This window comes from Pezoporus flaviventris, unplaced genomic scaffold, assembly GCF_033815535.1.
Source record: "Pezoporus flaviventris isolate CSIRO_AGI_PZ_B2104156 unplaced genomic scaffold, CSIRO_AGI_Pfla_v1 ptg000001l, whole genome shotgun sequence".
NCBI classification, from domain to species: Eukaryota; Metazoa; Chordata; class Aves; order Psittaciformes; family Psittacidae; genus Pezoporus; species Pezoporus flaviventris.
In genome coordinates, this window is record NW_026892549.1 from 59473715 (window position 1) to 59496018 (window position 22304).

At 47.4% G+C, this 22304-nt stretch overlaps 1 long non-coding RNA gene across 1 annotated transcript in view; it reads left to right on the top strand.

Annotated features, from left to right (window-relative positions):
- The first annotated feature begins 412 nt into the window (after positions 1 to 412).
- LOC133272794 (uncharacterized) overlaps positions 413 to 22304 on the top strand; it is a 53309-nt gene continuing 31417 nt past the window's right edge. Inside the window, exon 1 of the long non-coding RNA XR_009744572.1 lies at positions 413 to 761. This is a non-coding gene — a long non-coding RNA (uncharacterized LOC133272794). The remainder of the gene's footprint in view (positions 762 to 22304) is intronic.

A 22304-nucleotide genomic window follows, 5' to 3' on the forward strand; every position in this document is an offset into this window, starting at 1 on the left:
TCCTGGTAGTTTCCACCCTTTCATGTTGTGCAAAGACCTGGTGGTGGGGTCAGGACTTGTAATCCACAGCTGGCCTGAGGTCTTGTGATACACAGCACCGTGAAAGAAGCTGGGAATGGGCAGGCGGAATTCCTGTGTGTCTCAGAGGGAGCAGTGTCTGATGTGCAAGCACAAACGCTTTTGTCTAAAGTGAAGTCTGTGCAGCCAAGCCCCTTCACATTGGAACTGCAGTGTTAATTAGACCTGACTGGGAATTTCCCAATGTTGGTATACAGGGATTTTTGCAGATTGAAGTTTCCAGCTGAAAATGCATTGACAGAATGGAGAGGCCTTGCCAAAGCATGTCTTAAACCCAAACCAAACCCAAACACCTTTTAGAACACAGCTAACCTGCCATGCCCATAGTCACAAGAGGCCTGTGGCAGAGCAAGGAGCACAAGTGCTGCTTTTCTATTCCTTGGACCCACATTTAATGTTACAGGGTTGCTTTTCCAGCTTCCAGGGAGTGACCTCAGCCAGAGCTTGGCTTCACCAGAGCAGAGTTAGTGCTTAGTGTCTTCATCCTCAGTGCTTCCAGCCGCAGACATGGAGAAGGGGGGGAATGGAGCTGAGATCATGTCAAGTGATCATTGCAGGAGAAAGAGACCGAAAGGACGTCCATTTCTGCCCCCTGTCTGTGGTGTTTCAGCTGTCCATGAATAACCGGGTGGCTGCTGGGAACAGCAGGATGACGACTGTCATTTCTGCTGGTCTCTGCCAAGGTAAGGCAGCTCCAAAAGAGATTACAAATATGTTTTTTCATCTTGTTGTTGTAGGAGCTCGTGTAAGTTGCTCCTCTGTGCTCTGGTATTTCATAGAGTCGTAGAAACACAGAATGGTTTGGGTTGGAAGAGATCTTAAAGCTCATCCAGCTCCAACCCCTGCCACAGGCAGGGATACCTTCCACTAGAGCAGGTTGCTCCAAGCCCTGTCCAACCTGCCAGCCATGGGGCATTTCATTGCAGTACAGCTTTGTATAGGTATGAAGGAGTATCTTTAAGTGACACCTCTGTAATGGCCTTAAGAGAACCAGAACATGAAGAAGGCTGAAGGGCTTCTTAGACTTGATCATTCCTAGCTCATGTTTCCAAACACAGCGTACAATCTCCCCTCATTGGAGGCTAGACGGGGCTTAATGGGCTGTGCAAACAGTGAGGTATTTTTTGTATGCTGCAACATTATCTACATCACCAGACACTGATTCATGTGCTAAGTTGGTACCAATGGGTGCCTTAAATTGTGTGTTACATTGTCATTGCCCTAGTTCGTGCTTGTTACTTAACCATAAGGAGAGTTTTAGACATTGAGTGCATTTTGATTATAACTGCTACAGAAGTTCGTAACTTGCAAAACTGACATTTCTGCACCTCTCTGACCTTTACCACATGAATAGCAATGCAGGCTTGACAGCACTTTGCTTTTCTTAGCACTTTGGATGCCGCAAAATCACAGAGCATCCCAGGCATCCCAAGGAAATGTGTGTCTTAATTTATTTCAGCCTTGAGAATATTCTTGGGCTGTTTTGCTCACCAGCCCTTCAAAGGACATGCATGAGCCCTCATCCCCCTCCCACCTTGGCTTAGTGAAGGATGCTTGCCCAATATTCAACTACCCTGAGCCTTGGGTTGAGCCAATGTTCCTTATCTTTCTGTGGATGATGATAATGGCTTTGCAGAGCATGTACTCCTAATGTTACTCACAAGAAGAAAAGTCACTGAAATCTGGAAGAGTCTCTTTAATGTTGCTATTTATAAGCCCAAATGAATGTGTCCTCTGGAGATTATTGCCTCCTGCTCCTTCTCCTGGCTCCAGCGTCTATGTTTCTGGTCACTCTTTGGCTTCCTTTCCATTTTCTAGAGCAGTTGTTGTGCTGCCCCGATGCTCAGATCCTGTGTTCAGCCTGACAAAGGTTTTCAATGGAAAGTGTTTGTGCACTGCAAGCAATTTGCTGCTGTTTAAGACTCACGTGGCCACCCTGAGATCTCTGCTGTTCCACACAGGAGCTTGTTTTCTCACAGGAGTCGTCTTCTCAGTGGTGCTATGGGTCACAGCACAAAACATTACTGTGTAATGGAGAAACTGGGGAGCTAACGGTGAGATCCTGATTGCTTCATACATAACCTGTAAATGTATGCTGGATAAAAGTAGTGCTTCAAAGCACCTAATGAGGTTGTCGGGACAGGTCAAAACAGGGAGAGTTCTCTGTGGCAGAGCATGACGGGTAAATTCTCCCATTTCATGCCATTTCCCATCGCATCAACTGATTACCCCCTCTTGGTACATGCAGAAACCTCCTGTCACTCCATGGTGGGTGAACCTCTAGGCAGCTGAAGCTGAAGTATCTCCAAGCTGGATGAATGGGTTTTACAGATGTCAAGCCTTGCAAACCAGGTTCATTCTCCTTGTGTGCTTTCCCCTGCTGTCCCTGCTTTGGGACTCTCTGCTGCCTGACTGTATCTTGATTTCTTCTCAGTCCTGCCCTCTATGTGTGATCCTGATGGGTCACCTAACAATGGGGGATTCAGATTACTACTTCTTTCAAGTCTTGAAGGCTTAAGCAAAGCCTTCCAGGCAAGGTCAAGAACACAGGTTTGAGGAAGGACTTTGCTGTGGAGAATCACATTTTGTTTGCTATCTTAAATCCGTTAAACTCAGCATTGTGCATGATGAACTCAGCTAAAATCCATGCTCTCAAATTCCCTCAGTGCTTTATTAGGTGTTTCAATTGTTCACACTCTTTTCTGCATGTTGTCTCAGATGTGCTTAACATCAGGTGCTTTGTCTTCCTTCGTGCAATAGCTGCTGGTCAGTTGTGACTGCTGGGGCCTTGGCACTGGGATTCTAGTTTGGGAAATGCATCAGACCAGCCCCATGAATGGGCCATGAAAAGTTGTTGACATTGCTTTGCCCAGGGGCTGCTGCAGCGGAGGAAGTCTAATCACAGACTTCTACAGGTTTTGGATCAAATCTCCAGCAAAGCTGCTCTAAGAGAACTCTCAACACGCTGCTATTTACTGCAAATTCAGCCTATATGGGAGCAGGAATCACAAGACTTCTCATTCAGAGGGCTTTAACCAGCCCTTCTGGCCTGTTAAGTGGGGTCCAACCCATAAGCTTTATGATTATAGCTACCAGAGACCCATGTAAGGGCTGAATGGCTTCTTTATTTGAAGCACTGCTTCAGGTACAAGGTTGGTCAAAGCAGTGCTGGTGGAGGAAGAGCAAAGAACTTACACCTCTCCACATGAGATGTTACTTCAGTTTCCAGCTCTTTCCTAAGTGGGGAAATACTATTTGCAGATAGTGCAGTTGCAGTGCAGTTGTATGCTACCCCATTGTTAGCAGGATGGATTTATTACTGCAGATGCATCTGCTATCTCACTTCCCCTCACCAACATGTGGAATGGTTCTGCTCAAACCCCATCCAATGGCAAGGCAGAAAACCTCAACATCTACCAACTTGACAGGTCAGTTTGCAGTTGTTTTCTTTACATACAGGGTAGGCTTGGCATGGACAAAGAGTCTGCTGCATCTCCTGGAGATCTTGAATCCTTTTGGGGCCAGATATGGAGAGACTGTTCCTTGCAGGAAAAGCAGTTGCCATGGTAGACAGCAGCCTTGCTGTTCCGTGTGCTCAATTCTGTCCCATCACACCTCTTGGAGCAGATGGGAAAGGAAAAATGCTGTGTTTTACGAGGAAGGGAAGTGGAGTTGCTGCAGTCCCTTCCTCAGATGGAACTGAAGAGTTCTGAAGAAATACTAAAGGATATGGATGTAATTGGCTTGGAGCAACCTGCTCTAGTGGAAGGTGGCCCTGCCTGTGGCAGGGGGTTGGGACTGGATGAGCTTTAAGGTCCCTTCCACCCCAGACCATGCCATGGTTCTATGATCCTATGATGTGTCTCACAGGTGACATGGATTTCATCCTGGCCTCTGCAGTGGAGAAAATAAAAGCTATCCCAGAATGACTTTGAAAGAACAATTCCTTCCTTTTCCACCCAAAGCAGAGCTCAGACAAACAGCAGCAGCTATGCAGGGTTAGAGCCCCAGGCTGGGTCAGGTATCTTCAGCAGGTTATTTTGGAGCCCGTGCAGGTCTCTATGCCCTGGTTACTCTCTCTGAGATTTCCAAACTTTCTTGGCTAGCAGCAGTACTTTAGAAACAGCAACCACAGAAATGCAGGTCTTGCTTCACTGCACACATTTGGATGAGAGCTGGTTATGGCTGTTTCTTATCCATAGCTCTTTAGATCTAGTGGCCTGCATTTAAGTATGTTTCATTTATGAAAATGAGGTGAAGCAGGATTCCTTCCATGAACAATCACTGTTTTCCTTATGACCTGCTCAGGGATTTAATCTTTTTCTTTAACTCAATATTTCAATTCATTTCTTTCCGGAAAAAAAGAAAAGCAAAAAGGGATCTGCGCTGGTTATTTATGTGTGTACAGCCCATATTTGTGTGGGTTTGGTGCTGATAGCCTGCATGTGTGTTTACAATAGCCCTTGTGTTATCCCAGCCGGCAGCCTAAAAACACTTCCAAATTATTCCACATCAGAAGCAAAGAGGGTTTGGATAGACTCCTAGGGGAAAGTCTTGAAGTGGTGCCCAAACCTCAGTCCCAGTGCTGTAAGTCAGGCACGTGGCTGATATTTTATCCACCCCAAGTTGGACTTTCACAAACTGTTTTATTTGTGGAGGGAACAGGAACTTGGGAGCAATTTTAATCAGTGATTTCTTGGAGATGGCTTTCCTCCGCTCCTTTGTCCTCTTTTCCTCTCCTGACACACACGTGTGTGCACTCTGCCCGTGTTTTCTAAGAACTGATGGAAAGTATGTGCATGTAAGCACAAGGACCTGGCTGTACTAAACCAAGCCTCCCTGTGCATAGGGGCTGACCTGGTTACAGTCTGTGCTTTTGGAATAGAGCTGATTTTATGCATGAAACACTTGGATAACTGTAAGTGGATGAACACCGGGGATTTCAGTTCTGTCCCTATGATTTGGTGTTTGCTGGTAAACCACCCCAGGACTGAGCACTGATGGACTTTCCAGGTCTGAACTTCACAGGCAGCGCCCTAGGATGTGGTGTCCCGAGTCAGGTGTCTAGAAACCCTTTGGACCTGACAACCCAGGGAATCAGCCAGCCCTTAAGCTCTCAGTAGCACAGGCAGTCAGGTAGGGCTGCCTTGCTGTTCAGGACCCTAAACCCCGTGCCACGGGCAGGGACACCTTCCACTAGAGCAGGTTGCTCCAAGCCCCTGTGTCCAACCTGGCCTTGAACACTGCCAGGGATGGGGCAGCCACAGCTTCTCTGGGCACCCTGTGCCAGTGCCTCAGCACCCTCACAGGGAAGAGCTTCTGCCTAAGAGCTCATCTCAGTCTCCCCTGTTCTGGCAGGTTAAAGCCATTCCCCTTGTCCTGTCCCTACAGGCCCTTGTCCAAAGCCCCTCTCCAGGTTTCCTGTAGCCCCTTTAGGCACTGGAGCTGCTCTGAGGTCTCCCCTTAAGGAGCCTTCTCTTCTCCAGGCTGGACCAGCCCAGCTCTCTCAGCCTGGCTCCAGAGCAGAGCTGCTCCAGCCCTCCCAGCATCTCCATGGCCTCCTCTGGACTCACTCCAACAGCTCCACATCTCTCTGGTGTTGGGGGACCCAGATCTGGACCTAGTACCTGAGCCAGCTCTGGTCCTGGGCCTTCATTTACTCATATAAGAGTCGACTTTACCATTGGAGTAAAGATCACTTTTGTATATGTAATGTAAAACTGGCACATGCATTGATTTAGGAATGCAAAACTATTTTGTTACTGTCTCATCTCAAAACGTTTTCATTGTCTGCCTGCAGTTGTGAATTGCAAAATGCATTACACAAACACATCTGTCATGCTTTATAACATGAGCTAAGACATTCTATACTTGTTGTTTGTCTCAGAGAAATGTAAAAAACTCCAGAGCAATGCAAGAATAATGTGTACAGTATGAAAGCTAGAATGAGGTACAGAACATTTGTCCATCTGAGTATTGGCTGAATGGCTGGGAGGAAGATGAGCTTTGGATGGGATGGACTAAGAGGTGTCTGTATTACAGAGATGGGCAATTCCTTTAGATGAATTGCTTTACAGAGGTCATTCTCTGACTCTGTAAGACCTGAGCTTCTCCTTCCTGGGTGGTGCAGAGGTTCAGAACCTCTGAAGGTCCCTTCCAACACAAACTATTGTGAGTCTATGAGAACAGTGTATGGATGCATCTGAACACTTGGCTCCAGGATCTTGAGCTTTCAAACTCCTGTCTTTTCCTCTGCAACTTTATAACAGGAAAGCCAGGGATGTGGTGGCACTGAATGACCTTACAGAGAAGAGCAGTGATTGCTCCGCAGCTTGGGCCAATCTTTTTCCTCATTAGGGCAATGAAGCTTTTATCACTCCTGCAGTAATGATGCATTTTTAATGCATTTCACACCTCCTTTAAATCTCAGTAAAGACCATGAAACTTCTTTGGTCGTGGCCACCTGATATCTATTGTTAAGCAGACTGTTAAAACGAATCAACTGAGATTAAGCAGCCAGAATTACCATTTGCTATCACTTGCCTCAATCTGTTCCCTCAGAGGCAGCCCTCTAAAGAGGCTGGATGCTGATTAAACACTTCTCTGCCAAATGGAGTCCAAAAATTGTTGGCAAGAGTTGCCTGTAGAAAGCATGGAAAAACCTGCATGAGATGTAAGACTCGATGCGTCAGTGCTTGAATCCAAACTGTCCCCTGCCGCACAGCCCTTCCTTAGCAAGCCTTCCATCTGCCCGATGAGAGCTTCTGTATCCTGGCCCCAAACTTCCTTGTTCTCTTCCCAGGGGTGTTATCTTGTGAGCTTATTATTACTACTGGCTGTAATTCACACTCCAATACACAGTGCTATTAGCAAAAGAGAGTAAAACAACCCCAAACAATGCTGGTAAAAGGCTTTCATTTGCCTTGAGTCTAGGCTGGAGGCTTAAACTCTTCCTTGGAAGCAGCCATCCAGGGAAGGACTACAGGAAGGAAGCTCAACCTATGTGTCCTCAACTTAGGAAGCTTGTGGCTTGTGGAAAGCTGCTTGGTGGAGAACGTGTCCTTGATTTCACCTCCTACCACTGGGCTGGTTGTTCTTGAGCCAAGAAATGTACCAAATTCGGAGAATCTGCTCTGTTACCGCAACCCAGATCCAAAAAGAAAATCAATGCTTTGTTTAGGTTTTTCTTTTCAGCCTCTTTCCTCCTCTCTTTTCCTCTGCTCTTCCCTTTCCCCCTCTCTGAAAGCACACACATCAGTGAGTCTTAAGGGAGCAATCATGCTTGTTCACAACCGAGGAATTTAATCTCCTGGTAATTATAGATGGAAAACCACAACACCGGGAATGTTTTCCCTTGAACAGAGGGGCATTTCTGCCATGACTTGGATTGTCTTGGAAGAACCACAGTGCTGACAGGATCACAGGATGCTGAACTGGAAAATTTTGGGGGCAGATCCTGTTGCTGGAGAAAGTGGGTGCCATGCCATCGACTGCACAGCTCTGATTTGTGTCAGCTGAGGATGTAGCTCCTGTGGACCTATGCTGGGATACTGAGAAATGCTGCTTGGGTGAAGGCTTGCCTTTCAAAACAGGGCAGATGATGCCTGAAACCCAGTAATCACCCTGTTTTATAGCCTGTAAGGTTCCCCTCCATCAGCTCTGTGTAGTTTGGCCCTTCAGTCCGAATGACATCTGGTGTCAATAGTGGACATTGGGCATTTCTGAAGTTTTGTTAAAGGCAAATAACTTTCATGCAGGCGCTAACGTGGGAGCTGACGGATGTATCAGGCAGCCCAAAGCTGAAGAAATAGAGTGAAACACAGCTGCAGAGGTTTCTGTGGTATAAGTTGTGGCCCTCATTTAGCTGAATTGATGCAATCTGTGTTGAGTTACACCTGAACTGAGAACCCCCCCTGTTTGCCTGGCTTGTTTATCAGCTCCAGTGAATGCTGGGAAGGCAATAGTGGGTGAAGGACATTGAAGGTGTGCAGCAATGCTCTAGTTCTCCAATACCCAGCGGTGCTCATCTCTATCCTTTGATTGGAATTCCTCAGCTTTCCAAATGAAGTAAAATATCCATTTGAGTGGGTTTTTATGGGAGCCATCCCAAATGCGACTGGGATGACTTGGCATGGAGGTGGGAGATGGGTTTCACACTGGGTTTTGCCTCCTTTCCACTGCTCTGATATTGCTGTTATTTTGTAAAGCTGCTGTAGTCCTGGGGGAAAGGCTTAAAGGAAGTGGGGAAGAAAATAAGAAAAAGCTTTAGAAGGATGGAAGCTACTCTTGTCCAGGGTGTTTCTGGGCAGAGGAGGGCTGGAAAGCCCTGCTGCTGATGCTGCAATGCACCCTGGTGAGATGGGATCACAGTGACAGTGTGGGATCACACCCGGCTCACAGTGACAGTGGGATGGTGTAGGTTAGAGCAGGGCATTTCCCTGAAGATAGAAGGCTCCCGGGGCTTGGCAGTGTTTGAGATATTCTGAATTCCTTTCAGCAGCTCACCCCTCCTCTGTTGGCAATGAGCAAGTTGGGATCTAGAGAGACAAATATCTCACTTGTTGGCCAATTCCCTAAGTGCCTGTTGTAGCTGTTTGTCCAAGGACATCTGAAGGCTTGGTTCTTCCTTGCCACCATCCTTTGGCAGCAAAGATTGGTGTTGGAGCCCCAGGAGATGGCACAGGAGCTGCATTGGTGGGGAGAGCCAGCGTGTCTCTGCAGCTGGAAGCTAAGGCAGTGCTTGGGTCTCTGCCTCCTTTGCATTGCCCTCCCTGACCCTTGGGCTCATTGCTGGCCATGCAGAGGGGCTGGAGGGCTCCCACAGCCTGCACCCACTCCAGAGGGCCTGTTCCCTGGTGTGAACAAGTGAGGATGGGGCAGCAAACTCTGCCAGATGCCATGTTCTTCTCTAACTCCAGGTTTTACTAATGCAACTTTACTCCAGGCTGAATATCCCAGCAGAGGTATTGCCCCATAGAGGTAATTCACATGTGCCAGCTCCCTGCAGCTGAGCTTAGGCTGTTACTCAGTGGTGGCACTGGTCTGCAGTCCCATGGCGTGGCAGTAGTGAGGAAAACAGGAGGAATAGCGCAGTGAGGGAACTCTCCCCAGAGGAGGTAAACAGAGAGACAAAGGTGCTTGGTAACAGAGATCCTGATTTTCCAGGTAAATTCCAGTTCTTTCTTTGTGTCTTCCAAGCATTGCTTGAAATAGGTATTGTTTTAAGAGTGTTTTTATATGCATTAATGTCAAATTGTAACTACCATTGTTTTATTCTGAAGTAGAAAGTCATTGATAATGAGGCTTATGGGCAATTTCATTGACAAGTTGATACTTTGAAAATGGAAAAACCTGAGAACTTCTGTTAGATGTTTAGTTAAAAAATAACCATGCTTTGGGAAGCATTTGTTCTCTCCACTAATGCCCTGTTCTGTCACTGGTGATGGAAACCCATCCCAGGCTCTCCTGACCTTGCTCAGCACAGGACTTGCTCCTGGCAGTGCTGTGGCACACAACCAAAGCCTGTGGCTCCTATAATGTACTTGCAGTGAGCAAGCCTTGCGTTTCCTCAGCAGGCTAACGCAGCACTGGTTTAAAAGCTGCAGCTCTGAAAGGCAGACAAAAAAGAGGATTAGACCAAACTAGTTCCAGAGCACATGTTGTACATACTAATGTCTTGTTGAAATAGGAGAAGGCTGAAAAGAATCCTGGCCATGCTTTAATGAGAATGCAAGCTCACTTTCTGAATCCCTGCCTCCTTTGGCCAATCAGATAGAGGGTGTTCTGCATTGCTAAGGGGCCAAGCTAATGAGATTATGGTTTATCGCTTTGACAGCTAAAACTGTACCTCTGGAAGAATATCCTTTATATGGGAATTGTGCGAAAGCCTCAGTCTGTTGGCCTCTCCTGGGGTTGCTTAGGGGAAAGCACAGAGCCTTGCGAATGTTTTCGTATACCTGACTCTGCATCTTCAAGCAGGATGCTTTATGTCCTGGGTTTCATCTCAGCTCAGCAATGGCCCAAGAAGAGCAGTGCTTGATGATAAATGTGTAGATTTCATGCGTGGTGTTTCAAGCGTGTCAGAGAATCATAGAGGATGTTCCCCAAACACTGCCACCTACCTGCACTGCCAGATGTGGGGCTGCAGGAACGACTTGTGAGGGGGAAAACCTCTGCTGGAGGCATCTCTAGGCAAACAGTGGTCATCCTGCCTGATGCCACCCATGTCTGTAAGAGGAGCTGCGGTGTCCACTTGTGTTCCTCCACCTCTGTAGAGCTGCAGTCTCCCACCCAAAAGGAGCTGAGGCATAGGGAATACTCTCCAGCTCTGTGCCACATTCTGGCAAGTCTTAAAAGTAGTTTTACAGTTATTTCTTTATCTTTGTTCCCTACAAATCCCCTCCTGCTGCCAGGGAGAAAGAGTATTCACCCACTGCAGTCGCTGCGAGGTAGTCAAGGGGCTATCTCAGCAACCTTAAACTAGCTCAATAGCAGTTCAAGTGCAGGAAGAGCAGATGTCAGCACAATGCACCTCTATGGGGGGCTTGGTGGATGAGGATTTAACCAATCTCTGCTTGGTTTCCCTATTGGAATGCTAAAGGTCTGGCTTATAGGGTCAGGGGATACAGCAGCAAACTGAACTGAGACTTTCGCTCCTTTCATCCCTTCTCGCTCCTGTTTTGCTTTTCACCAGCAGGAAAATATTTGCAAGAGGGCATCGGGCAAAAGGTGGCTTTGGCTCTGACACAGGCCACATAAACAGCTCCTTGGGGGTGGCTCCCAGGACCACCAAAGTCAGTGGCGTGAGTCTCACCATCACTGCAGGCTTTGCTGGGCTTGCTCCTCGCTGCTTGTCGAGAAACACAGGGGCTGTAGTTTCAGTGCTGGAAATTCCTGACGATTATGGACTTTTGGCTTAGTTGTTTTTGGAAAAGCCTCGCTATGGCCTGGCATTCCGCCTAATTGCTCCTCCTGGATATCGGCAATTTGCTGCTTTGGGAGTTCAGAGGCTTCCCCCTCCGGTGTCCAATCTGTGTTTGCAGAACCTTGTACCAATCTAAGAGCTAAGTCCAGTGCCAGTTTCCCATTAGAAAGCTGATGGTAATCCCTCCTTCTCACTTTATCCAAACAAACCTGGCGTGCCACATTCCTCCTGTTTGCTCTTACAGTGGAGCAGCAGTCCTGGGAAAGCCAGAGTGTGATGTGAAAAGAAGCAAGATATGAAAGAGGGGAGAAGCTGGTGCTCTAGCTGGTGATGCCAGGGCTGCCGCTCCTTGGGGTGGCAGTTTGAGTGTGGATGCTCCAGTGAAGATTCGGAAAGCTCCATGTGGGGCTCAGGGTTATTTCAAGTCAGTTTTGCTTGGTTGGTTGTTGGTTTTGCTGTCAATTTGCAGTGAGCTAAAGCCGAGCCATGGAGTCCTGGTAGTCAGCTTCTCCCTGGGGATTCTCCTGCTCTCCCAACCCTCACCTCAGAGGCAGAGTTTAAAATCCCAGAGTTTTAAATACAAATGTATGTGAGTTCTTTCTTTTCAGCTCACAGCTTTGTAAAGGTGGTTTAGAACATTTCTCCCACGCACACCTCCTTTAACAGAGGAAGCCAAGCTTCTCACCCACAAGGCAAGGACAGAACATTTTAAGGTATAAGTATCAATTGTATCAAATCAGAGTTTTGAATTAAAGGACTCACTGCTCTGCTCTCAACTTTTCTCCTCCTCTTCTCCATCCTCACTGGTCTCAGATGAAGCACTTGGGATTTATCAGCATGTTCCTGAAGTCTGAAGCTGTCTGTAGTTTAAGGTCACCAGCCTCACTGCAAGCACCATTGCCCTGCTTGAGCTCTGCTGGCACTTAAATCCCTGGGATCTATGAGATGGAAATGAGATTCAAGTTGATTAAATAGTGGGGAGCTGCTAAAACCAGGTATCAGCCAGTGGGAAGTGGATAGGGCTAAAGCATCTTCCCATCTGACTCGCAGGTACCTGCATCCATTGGACCTGCCATCAATGAAACCTGTCCTGAGGGCTGACATTCACCTTGACATACACCCCTTCCCTCTCCCTCCTAATGAACAGGAGGCTGCAAGGTGCGAGTCAGGGCAGGATTTGCCCTTCGGTGTCAATAACTTCTCCGGCTGCCTCTTTGTGCTTTCATCTCCCTGCTGTTAGTGCTGATTTATGTGACTTGTGGTGCTGAGCGATGTGGCAGCTGCAGGGAGGAGCAGATGAGAACCAGAGACCCCGTAGGCTTCCTGGGAGAGGTCTTCTCCAGTAATAAATCTCGGATGGAGGAAAGCCTGCTCTGCTCTCCTGTGCATCCTCCAGGGTGTCAGGAAGGGACCAAACACCCAGGTGATGCTCTCCAAAAGGAGATGTGGCTTCTTCTTTTCTTTCCTCTGCAGCTTGTAGGGATGCTGGAGGGTTATGGCTGTGTTGGCTGTAAGATGCCTGTGAGCCGGTGATCTCTTAACGGATTCAGCTGTCAGCAGCACTCACCAAATGCCATTGTCCCTCAGTCACGCATGAGCACTCGTATGTAGAGCTCTCCAGGCAGGGGCCGGAGCCCATGGGGATTACAAAGAAATGGGATATCTGTCAAGCTGGAGACTGTGCGGCTCTGATCAGTGATTAGAGCCACACGGTGTGAGGGGCTGTACAAATTGCTACCGATGGAGATGTTCTTTGCCCTACAGATCTCGTGGTGCTTGGTTGTTAATCTCACCATGGGGTTCTGCGTTGTTTCCGCCACTGCTGTTGAATGCAGCGGATGTTTGCTGAGCTATTCCTTGTGTTGCATGAGCGAGGGTGGTGGAAATGGTGGGCAGGATGGATTTGATTGCCTGGTGCTGTGGCTAGAAAAGCTATGCTGTAGTCACTTGAGGTGTGGCCCAGGTCAATTGACAAGGTGGTGGAATATAGCCCACCTTGCCTTCTCCTATAACGTGAAAAGGGATGAGGTACCTCGACACACAGGCCTTGACAATTCATCTGGTTTTGTTACGTAAATTAAACAAGAGGACAACAGTAATGTCCTTTAATGGAGAAGCACACTGCCAGAGCACAGCAGAACTAACAGCAAGTAAGTCGGTTGTCTCTGTGACAATTCCCTTTCCTGTTTAACTGACCCATATATATACACCTATACACCTACGGAGCACTCACTACATGTGCGTGCATGCGGAAATAACCAGATCTTGCACAGTGTGTTGTTTTTTTTCCCAGGGAATTGCTTTTTCTTCCTCTAAATTGAGAAAAAAAGAAAATTAAAAAAAGAGAGGAGGGTTTTTTTGGTTTTGTTGTGGGTGTCGTGTTGCACGGTGGCCCCATGAAGACTAGGGTAAAACCTACATCCTAGCCAAAATTCTCTACTTCCATTTGAATCAGGCAGGGCATCTGTATACATGTCTGTGAATGAGGTGGTGATGCTCAGCACAGTGTCTTCTCCTGCTGCCTGGTGTAAATCAAGAGATGTTTCTTGGGACTGAGACTTACAAAAACTGAGCCTTGTGCTGTATTGTTCAATTCTTGTGCTTTAGATGTGGTTGCTTGTGGTCTGTGTCCCAGAAAAACATTTCTTGTGCACAATACATAGGCATCTATTGAAGCAAGGCTGGAGCCTTTGAGAACGCTCTGCAGAGGCATAGGGCATCCTGCTTGTACAAAGGATAGAAAATGTATCTCTTGGCTGCAGCACAGGTTCTTTGGAGGTTTGGCAGCAGCTGAGAACATGTTAAACTACCATTTACCTCTGCTTTTCTTGAGAAAACAGCTGGCAATGAGTTGCATGAAGTTCAGAGCAAAACACCCAAGAGGAGTTAAGTGCCCCAATGATTTCTTGCTCCCAAATGGCTGCAGACTATTAATTTCTGGGAGTAAAAGAAAGAGAAGTTAATTGAAATGAAGAAAACTGGTGCAATCCTGCCTTAGCCCTGTGCCTGGGGAGCCATGTCCCAGCTCTTCATGTGATGCCATGAGGCAGACACTGCTCATCCATCACTCTGAGGCATGTGTCCAAGCCTTCTAATTAGTGAATATAACCGGAGGTTTGAAGCTTAAACTGGTTCTGACCTGTATTTTTAATATAACCTCTGCTTCGGGTCATCTGATAATACTAATCTGGATGTAATGCTCAACCTCCTTCACCTTAGATTGGTGCTTACAAACTTTAATGCCAGCCTTAAAGAAACATTGCCGCATAAATTAGATGCCAGGTACCAAACAGCAACAGAATTGGCTGCAGATAGAACTGTTCCTAAGGAATAACCAGATGGACCCTGAAGACTGGCTCCCAGCTGACGTTCCTCAGCCTCTCATAAAAGCATAGAATCCTTATGCTCCCCTTGTTAATGCTGCCTTGCTCTTGTTTGGCCTGCTTGCCCATAGGTCAGAGGGGGTGTCACATCTTTCTGTTGCCAGCCCCGTGCCCGATTAATGGCTCAAAATGAGTTGGGATAGGATCTCCAGATACCCTTCAGGTTCACTGTTTTTAGCTGGTCACCTCTTCCACTTGTATCTTGGAGAGCAGAGAGTTTTGATAAGCATTAGAGGACTGTGGAAGAGGGACTTGTTCCTATCAGCAGATGGAAGAACTGATGAAGTCAAGGGATTAGCAAAACAAATCCAAGCACTGTGCAGTTTATGAGAGCCTCTTTTATGGGTTTTTACTTCTGTATTGTTCTGCACGTAGCAATATTACACTGAGAATCACAGGGAGAAATGCTAATTCAGTGGGTTTATATAGGGGAAACAGCATGCTAAGTGAATTCTTTAAGCCAGTCCAGAAACCGCCTCCTGCAGACCTTCATGAAAAGCACATGTGATGCCTTGTCAAGCTTGGCTCTTTCATCCGGGATGGTTAAGATATTTTCACTAGGGGAGGAAGGTTGCTGCTTGGTTTGTTTGTTTGCCTGTTTCTGGAAAAAGATCTTTCCAAGGTGGGAAAACACCCGGCTTCTGTCTGACAGGCAGAAAGGTGCTCTCCAGGACAGCCCCTGGGCATGGTTTAGGTTGGGATTTGTCAGGAGAACCATCATGGAGCCAATGACAACATATGCATAGCCACAGTGTTTTCTTGCTTACTGCTTCTGCTAGCCGCCTTACGAGTAACCAGCACAACACACCAGGAGGGTAAAACTTCCTCATCAGATAAAATACAATAAGAAGAAATTGAGGAATGGAAAGAACAAACAATTTAACTGAAAGAGCCTCAAAACTCCAAATCATTCCCACCAGTTCTCCAAAGTACGGTTTCAACCCTTCGCAGCTCAATTTACCACCTCTTTGACGGGGGGAGTGTTTACGACACATTCCGTGCATTCCTTTACCAGCAGTGCTGTAGAATTAGACTTTTTCCCCCTGTACGTGATGGGGAGAATGACTTGCATCTGGAAAATTTACCTTGCAGCTCAGCACTGAGCTCCTCTTACAGCAACTTACCTAAAGGAAAAATCAGATGTCACCCTGTGCATTTGCTGCCCTGCCAGCATGGGTGTGCAAATGTGCCTTTGTATACCCAGAGTTAGTTTGAGTCATGGTAATAGAAATGAAGAGATATGGGCTTATGTGGAGATCTATAGGCTCTAATGGGGGAGAACCGGTTAAATCAGCATTAGGTCATGCGGAAGGGCGTGTTTCCCATGGTCATGGTTATCTATACTATTTGTGGCAAGAGCAGGAAAGAGAAACTTGATGTTACAGTTGGTTAGGTTATCCAGAGGCATGGAGAAGGTTGGGAATGCAGTGGTCAGACAGGGACAAAGCACCACACCAAATGTCTGTCACCTGGGCTCTAAGGGCATCTAGGGAAAGAGAGCAGAAAAGGGCGGTTGGTGGAAGGCCTTGAACTACCACTTGGAGGTGGAAAGATCTCAGAGGAGGACATTGTAGGAGCAAATGGTGCTGCTTGTAACCGTCACTGAATGTCCCTGCACTCATGGCCCTGCAAACCTGCCTGGATCAGCCCCTTGCACATCCCTGATCTTTGGCTGTAGAGATGTCCTCAACCCAGCCAGGCACAGAAACTGCAGGCTGAAGTCAGAGAACAGATAGATGAATCATGTCTAAAGATGAGAGGGTTTTCACTATTGGAATAGATGCCCAGAGGATCTTGTGGAGTTTTTCTCAGCTTTGTCTCAAGCTTACATCCATCATGCAGTGGCAGATTCCCTCTCAGCCCTGGGTTATTTGACGCAATGTAGGAATTTCTGGGTGCAAAGCACAACCTGCTCTAACACAGGAGGCCAGGCTGGGAGTTTCTAATGATTTCTTCCTGCTTTCAAAGCTTCTGATTCAATCTGTGTCTTTTCCCACAAGCTGGGAGCCAAGCCCAGAGGGTGAAATTCCATATGATTCACCGTTTAATTCCACCTTCATTCTTGCACACTGCCTGATTGCGAGGGCTTAATCGGTGCAGAAGGGGGAATGTCTCCATTCCTGAATACCTTTGAGCAGCAGCCTCAGCTTCCCGTCACACCAGCTCCTGCAACACAGCAGTGCTAGAACTGCTCTTCCCAACTCAAGTGGAGTTGCTACCCCATCTCCTGATGATATCCGAGGGTGTCATGACTTGTTATGTCAGATCAGACGATGTGGCAGGGTAATAGAACCTGATCAGATGTGGCAGTAGTCATTTTGAAACTGAAGCAGAAAGGTTCTTTGTGCACCAAAGAGCACATCTGGTTTGTGGCATAATTCACATTAAGTTGGGGGAATTCACTAAGTCTCGTGTGTCTGCCATGGTGACACACAGCACAGAAATGCACTCTTGGAAAGCTCTATGAAAGCTCAGCAGCCACAGCAGTTTTAAATTGCCTTATTTTCCTTTCTTTTTGATTAAAAAAAAAAAAAAAAGAAGGAAATTCTGATGGCAATTTCCTGCTCTTGACTGATTCTGCCTCATTTGCGCTTGCACTGATTGCAGTTTATAAACAGGAATTCCAGGGCTGTGTATCTCTCTACCAAGAGGGGAGATGTTTGGCTTTTCATCTTTCTCTCAGATGGAATACGAGTTGCCTGTGTTAAACTTCTCTGTGTAGAGTGATGCCGGGAGACCAGAGAGCAGCTGTACCTGCTGCTGCCCAGCTTACACAGAAGCACTCCAGCCCCTTTTAGCAGGGACCCCCTAGAAAATCCCAGCTATGAAATCCCTGTGCTTGCCTTGTACCCAGGCAAAATGGGATTCAGGGGTTGGTGCATGTGAACGGAGGTTGAGACTCTCTGGAGCTATGGTGTAAACTGTGTACCAACCCAGAGCCAGGCAAGAGGCATCTCCTGGGGAACTAAAACTTTAATCCCTAAGGATGCAGCAGTGAGATTATTTCCAGGGTGAAAAAGCATGAGACGGCTGCCGTTTGGGCTGCAGTGATTTATTCAAGCCTGGTCCAGATGGCAGCCCCTGCTTGCAAAGCTCAGCATCTTCCTCTCAAAGCAAAGATGGATGGAATAAGGATCCAGTGGTGGTAGCTGAACAGCTTCCCTGGCTGTCAACAGGCATTTTGCTGTTGGGAGCCAAAATCCTACTGATCCATCCCTTATGTCAAATGTTGATAAAAGAACTCTCTAAGTACTTCCTCACGGCTCCATCAGAGGCAGTCTGCTTGGATCAGGTCTCCCTCATGGGCTGCTCACTACAGGTAGCAGCATAAAATGACCCTGCATCTGGTCTTGTGGATCTCAGACTGGACCATAACTGTGGGGAGATGGATTCTCTGCCGCGGGCAGCCAGATGAGCAGGAACGGTCACATCACCTCTAGTGCCTCAGTTTCCCCTGTTGCTAAAACAGCAGCAATGTTGTTCCTGGTTACGTGGCACCTCGAGATTCCTGGGGAATCAGGATTTACAGTCCTGCTCTGCCTCTGAGTTGCCCTGAGGCCTTGCATTTCAATTAGGTGCTGAATCTTGCTATAGCACGACAAAATGTGTGACTTCTTGTTGCAATTGAGGTACTTCTCAGAGGACTGCATGGGCATTACTCACTGAAACATACCCCGTCTTAACTCAAAACACAGGTGGCTGATAGAGCTGACCAAGGGAAGGGACTATGCCTATGGTTTTGTCTCATCTGCGATGCTACCTGCATGGGGCTGGGGGAGCTCTGGGTGCTCCCTACGGGGTTGCCCCTTCAAGGGGAGTGGGAGGGGGGTGTGTTTGTGTGAGATCTATGTTAATAGCATCTGTGTGGTGCTTGGCTTCATACAAACACTGGGTTCTTCCCCTGCATCCTCTGCTTTAACCGGGGGAGGAACATCTCCAGCTCCACCTTGAGCTGGCCTGGGAAGAGGTTGTATTTGGTTGGTTTTAGCTAAAATGTATTTGAGCGGTTGGGTGGTGCTGTTCGCTTCACCCATGAAAAAACACCCCCAAATCTTGCATTTGGCTCTCAAAATGTGAGCATGCCTTTGGTGGCTGCTACCTCCATGCTGAGGAGAAAAGAAGCCCCTGCTCCCTGGGTGGGTGACTGCATCAAGATGGTTCCCTCCTCCCAGTAAAGAGGAAGAAAATCAGCAACAAACAAATAGGTTTTGTATTCCATCCCTTTCTGGGTGGAATATTTCAGCTTTACCTTTCTCCTGATGGCTGTGGGAAGTTAGTTCAATGCTCTCCCAGGGCTTGGCTATTCAAGTTTTCCAACAGAAAAACCTGCTTTTTTCCAGGACTGCTTTCTCCCTCAAACAAAAGGGATATCGTCTGGGGGGTGTGTGTGTGTGTTGATTTTTGGTTGTTTAAGTTGGAAAACTTCTCCCCTAGAAGCTTTCTAGCTGGCTTTCACAGCAAGTTTGCTCTTGCCACCTCATGGGGGTGCTTGGCAGTGCCCCTGAGCACAGCTTGCTGCAGTGCACCCCTGATCCTTCACTTCAGTGGCTAGCTTATGAGAGCAAACACACTGCACATTAACCCTCAGACAGCAGCATCCACTGTCCCTGCTGCACATATTTGATGCCAAGGACTCATGGCACTTCCCAGTGGATTGTGGGATAATCTGTCTGTCCTTTCTGGGCTCCTGTGAAGAGCTATCCAAAGGCACTGGGGAACAACCAGAATTATAGACAACATGGTTGTGACAGCAGCTACCAGGTTTTTTCAGTTCATCTTCTGGTCTGTACTCTTCATAGACCACCCAATGTGACTTCACTGTGGTGGTTCTCTTGTGCTAGGATCAGGAGGCAGCCGCCAAGAAGTAGTGTCATAAGTGTGTAAGAGTGTAATAGGTTCGTAAGGGTATCATAAGTGTTGGGGTTTTTGGGTTGGTTGTTTTATCCCCCCATCTTTGTCCCATCATACGCTTCCAGACAGCCTGGAACAGAAAGAGAAAGCTCCAACTCCTCTCAAAGGGATAAGGAAAGGAAAAAGTAGGCCTCATTTTATTTTATTTCTAGGATATATGGCATGCATTGCTTTCTGCAGAGGCTCAGTCTTAGTTACTCTGCCAGACGTTTGGAATCTGCTAAGGATGTATGTGTCATGGTTTGGATTGCCACACAGCCCCAGCAGGGATCGCTGAGCAGCCGCACTGGAGACTTGATGTGAAGGGAGGGTATGCTTCTGTGTGGCTTAGCACCACCTTCCCAAAGCACAATCCCAGAGAAAGGGAAGATGTTTCATATCAAACTTTTCCTACCGCTGTAAGAATGTGATCTCCTGAAGGAGCGGAGGGGCTTGAAGTTGAGCTCTGATATCTATCCCCTTCTTGGGGTGCAATGCGCACCTGCCTTTGTTAATGTAATCTCTGCTGCTGGTGGAAGCCCTTTCCCTCTGGCTGGTGGCCATCCACCTATTCTGTCATAGAAGCACCAGAAGCCACCAGATGTTGAGATGTTCCAGACTGTTGCTATTCATGGATGAACCACCCACATCCATGCCTGTGTCCAGCGAGGGATGTGTTAGCAGGGGAAAAGCTTGGCTGGGGTTGGTGCCCTGCATCCCCAGCTATGAGCAGTAGGGAAGTTCACAGGAAGCCACACAAACCCTTTGGTGTAAAGGTCTCTGCTGGGTGCTGCCCACCGGGTGCTTTTCTAAATGCTGCCTCGCAAATAGTGAATGAACGGAGCAGGGAGCCTGGCACGAGTGATGTAGTGCGGCCTTGCACTGCGCTGCTCCAGGAGAGTGGTGGTGACTGCTCCAACCTGGCACTTGATTTTGGGGCTTCTCTGGGTCTGTGCCAGAACTCGAGGTGGGTCCCCTGGTCTCTGAATTTGGTCTAATTCTGCTGTTAAAGCACTTGGGTTCTTTCCTGCCTGCTCTTGGAGGAATGCTGTTGTGTGACTGACTCCTGGTTACGTACTTGGTTCTTCACTTATGCTTCTCCATCTGTTTACACCAAAGCAGTAAAGGTTTTTGTTTTGAGATCTGTTTGAAGTATTTGCATGCTTATGATACTAGTGCATTACTGAGATTGTGCTCTTATTTCCTGTAGTATCTGAAAATGCACTCTCCGAAGGAAAGCCTAAGAAATGTACAGTCTGAGTATGAAGTACTTCCTATGAGCACCCCATAATGTGCAGTGTAACTGCATGCCTGGTCCCCTCATCAGTGCAACAGCCATAGCTATAGGCAACAGGCAAGTGTTGCCCCTTTGAAGACGAGATGCTTTCTTGGCTTTCCCCTTCACCAGCCATAAGCATCCTGCTGAGGAGCAAACGTGCTGCGGGTGCTCTGTTGCCTTTATCCCAGGTAGCGGTTTTCTCCTTCCCTTTCCATGGGGATTGTGGGAGGGGGTCTACCTGAGCTACAGCTGCCCATCAAGGAGGCATCCATCTCTTGGCCTCTGCTGGAGTCAGTTCTCTGCTATTTCTTCAGCCTTTGGATGGCTTTGAGCTCTCGGAGCTTTTTGTTTTGGGTTTGTACATTTACAGCAGCCAAGGTTTCTCCTGTGAGAGCTCCTGGGCGGGCTGAGGCTCAGTAAGTACCTTTACATGAGACCTTCTAATTTCAGGTTAGCAATTTTGCATTGGTTGTTCAGACAGCATGAGAGGGGATGGATGGGTGCACTGTGGGAACTGGGTTCTGGGATGCCTGTGCGTGCTGCCCAGAGAGGCATCTATGTAAACAGATGGAGTTTTAGGTGGGTAAGCAAGGGTGGATTGCTGTGTTAGTGGCACTGTTACAGAGGACACTGTGTGTAGCTGATGGCCAGCACCAGCTTTCTGTCCTGCTGGCACCTTAGGAGCAGGGTCTGAATGTTCACACTTAGGGAGCTGGTTTGTGGGCTGCCCAAGAGCGCTGCCCTGAGTGCAGGATGCAGATGGAGTTTTAGGTGACAAAGCAGAGGTGGATTGCCATGTTGGTGGCACTGTTCTGAAGGTCACTCTGTGTAGGTGATGCCCAGTACAGGTTTCTGTTCTGGCACCTTAGGCTCTTCCTTCCTCCTCCTTCTCAGAATATAGTTCTATGTGTATATGTACATATATCTATCTGCCCTTTTTCTGCCCTCCTCTGCTTTTCTGAACATGTTGAGCTTTATTAAATTTGACGATCCCAGAATCCCTTCAGAAGAATCTTTAAAAGAATTAAAGGAAGCATCTCTACCCCTATCTCGATACAGTCATGGAGTGGTGAGGATGGAGGAAGAGATATCCAGTGCTTGTGGTTATTAAGCTTACTTCTGGCCAGTTTGGGCTGGGAGGTATCCCCAGTCCTGCAAATTGCTGTGGTAAAGGAGTAGCACCCCACCAGTCTGTTTTAGCCCCAGGAAGCAGAAGCAGCAGGGGATAAACAGATTTGGCTCTCCTCATCCACCTGAAATGAAGTGAGCACCTTCCCAAAGCATGACTTCTCTGCGCAGTGTCTGCTCTATAGTTGTGACCCCTTTGGCTTCACTGTAAGGCAACGGGTGGCAGATGTTGGAGATCTCGTCTTGGAGGGATGAAGGGGGAAGCTGTACTCTAAATAAAACCCTCCCTCGTGTCCTGCAGCTTCCTAAACCCGCTCAGTTGTGAATTGCAGACATTTATCTATACCCTTCTCTATGTGTGTGTGTGTACATCCATAAATATGACTGCGTATAAACATGTGTATATATAGAATGTTTTATTCCATTACCAGCACATTCATGTTATTTCAACAGTAACAGCAGTACTGGGGCCAGAAAAATGCATCATATCAGAGCTCAGCCTTACAAGTATCGTAAGTTTTTGATGTCAAAACATTAGTGGCTTGTCAGGACACTTGATGCTAAACATCCTTATTACCTCATCCATGTGCGTGCCATCTAAACTTAATCTACTTTGGTTTTA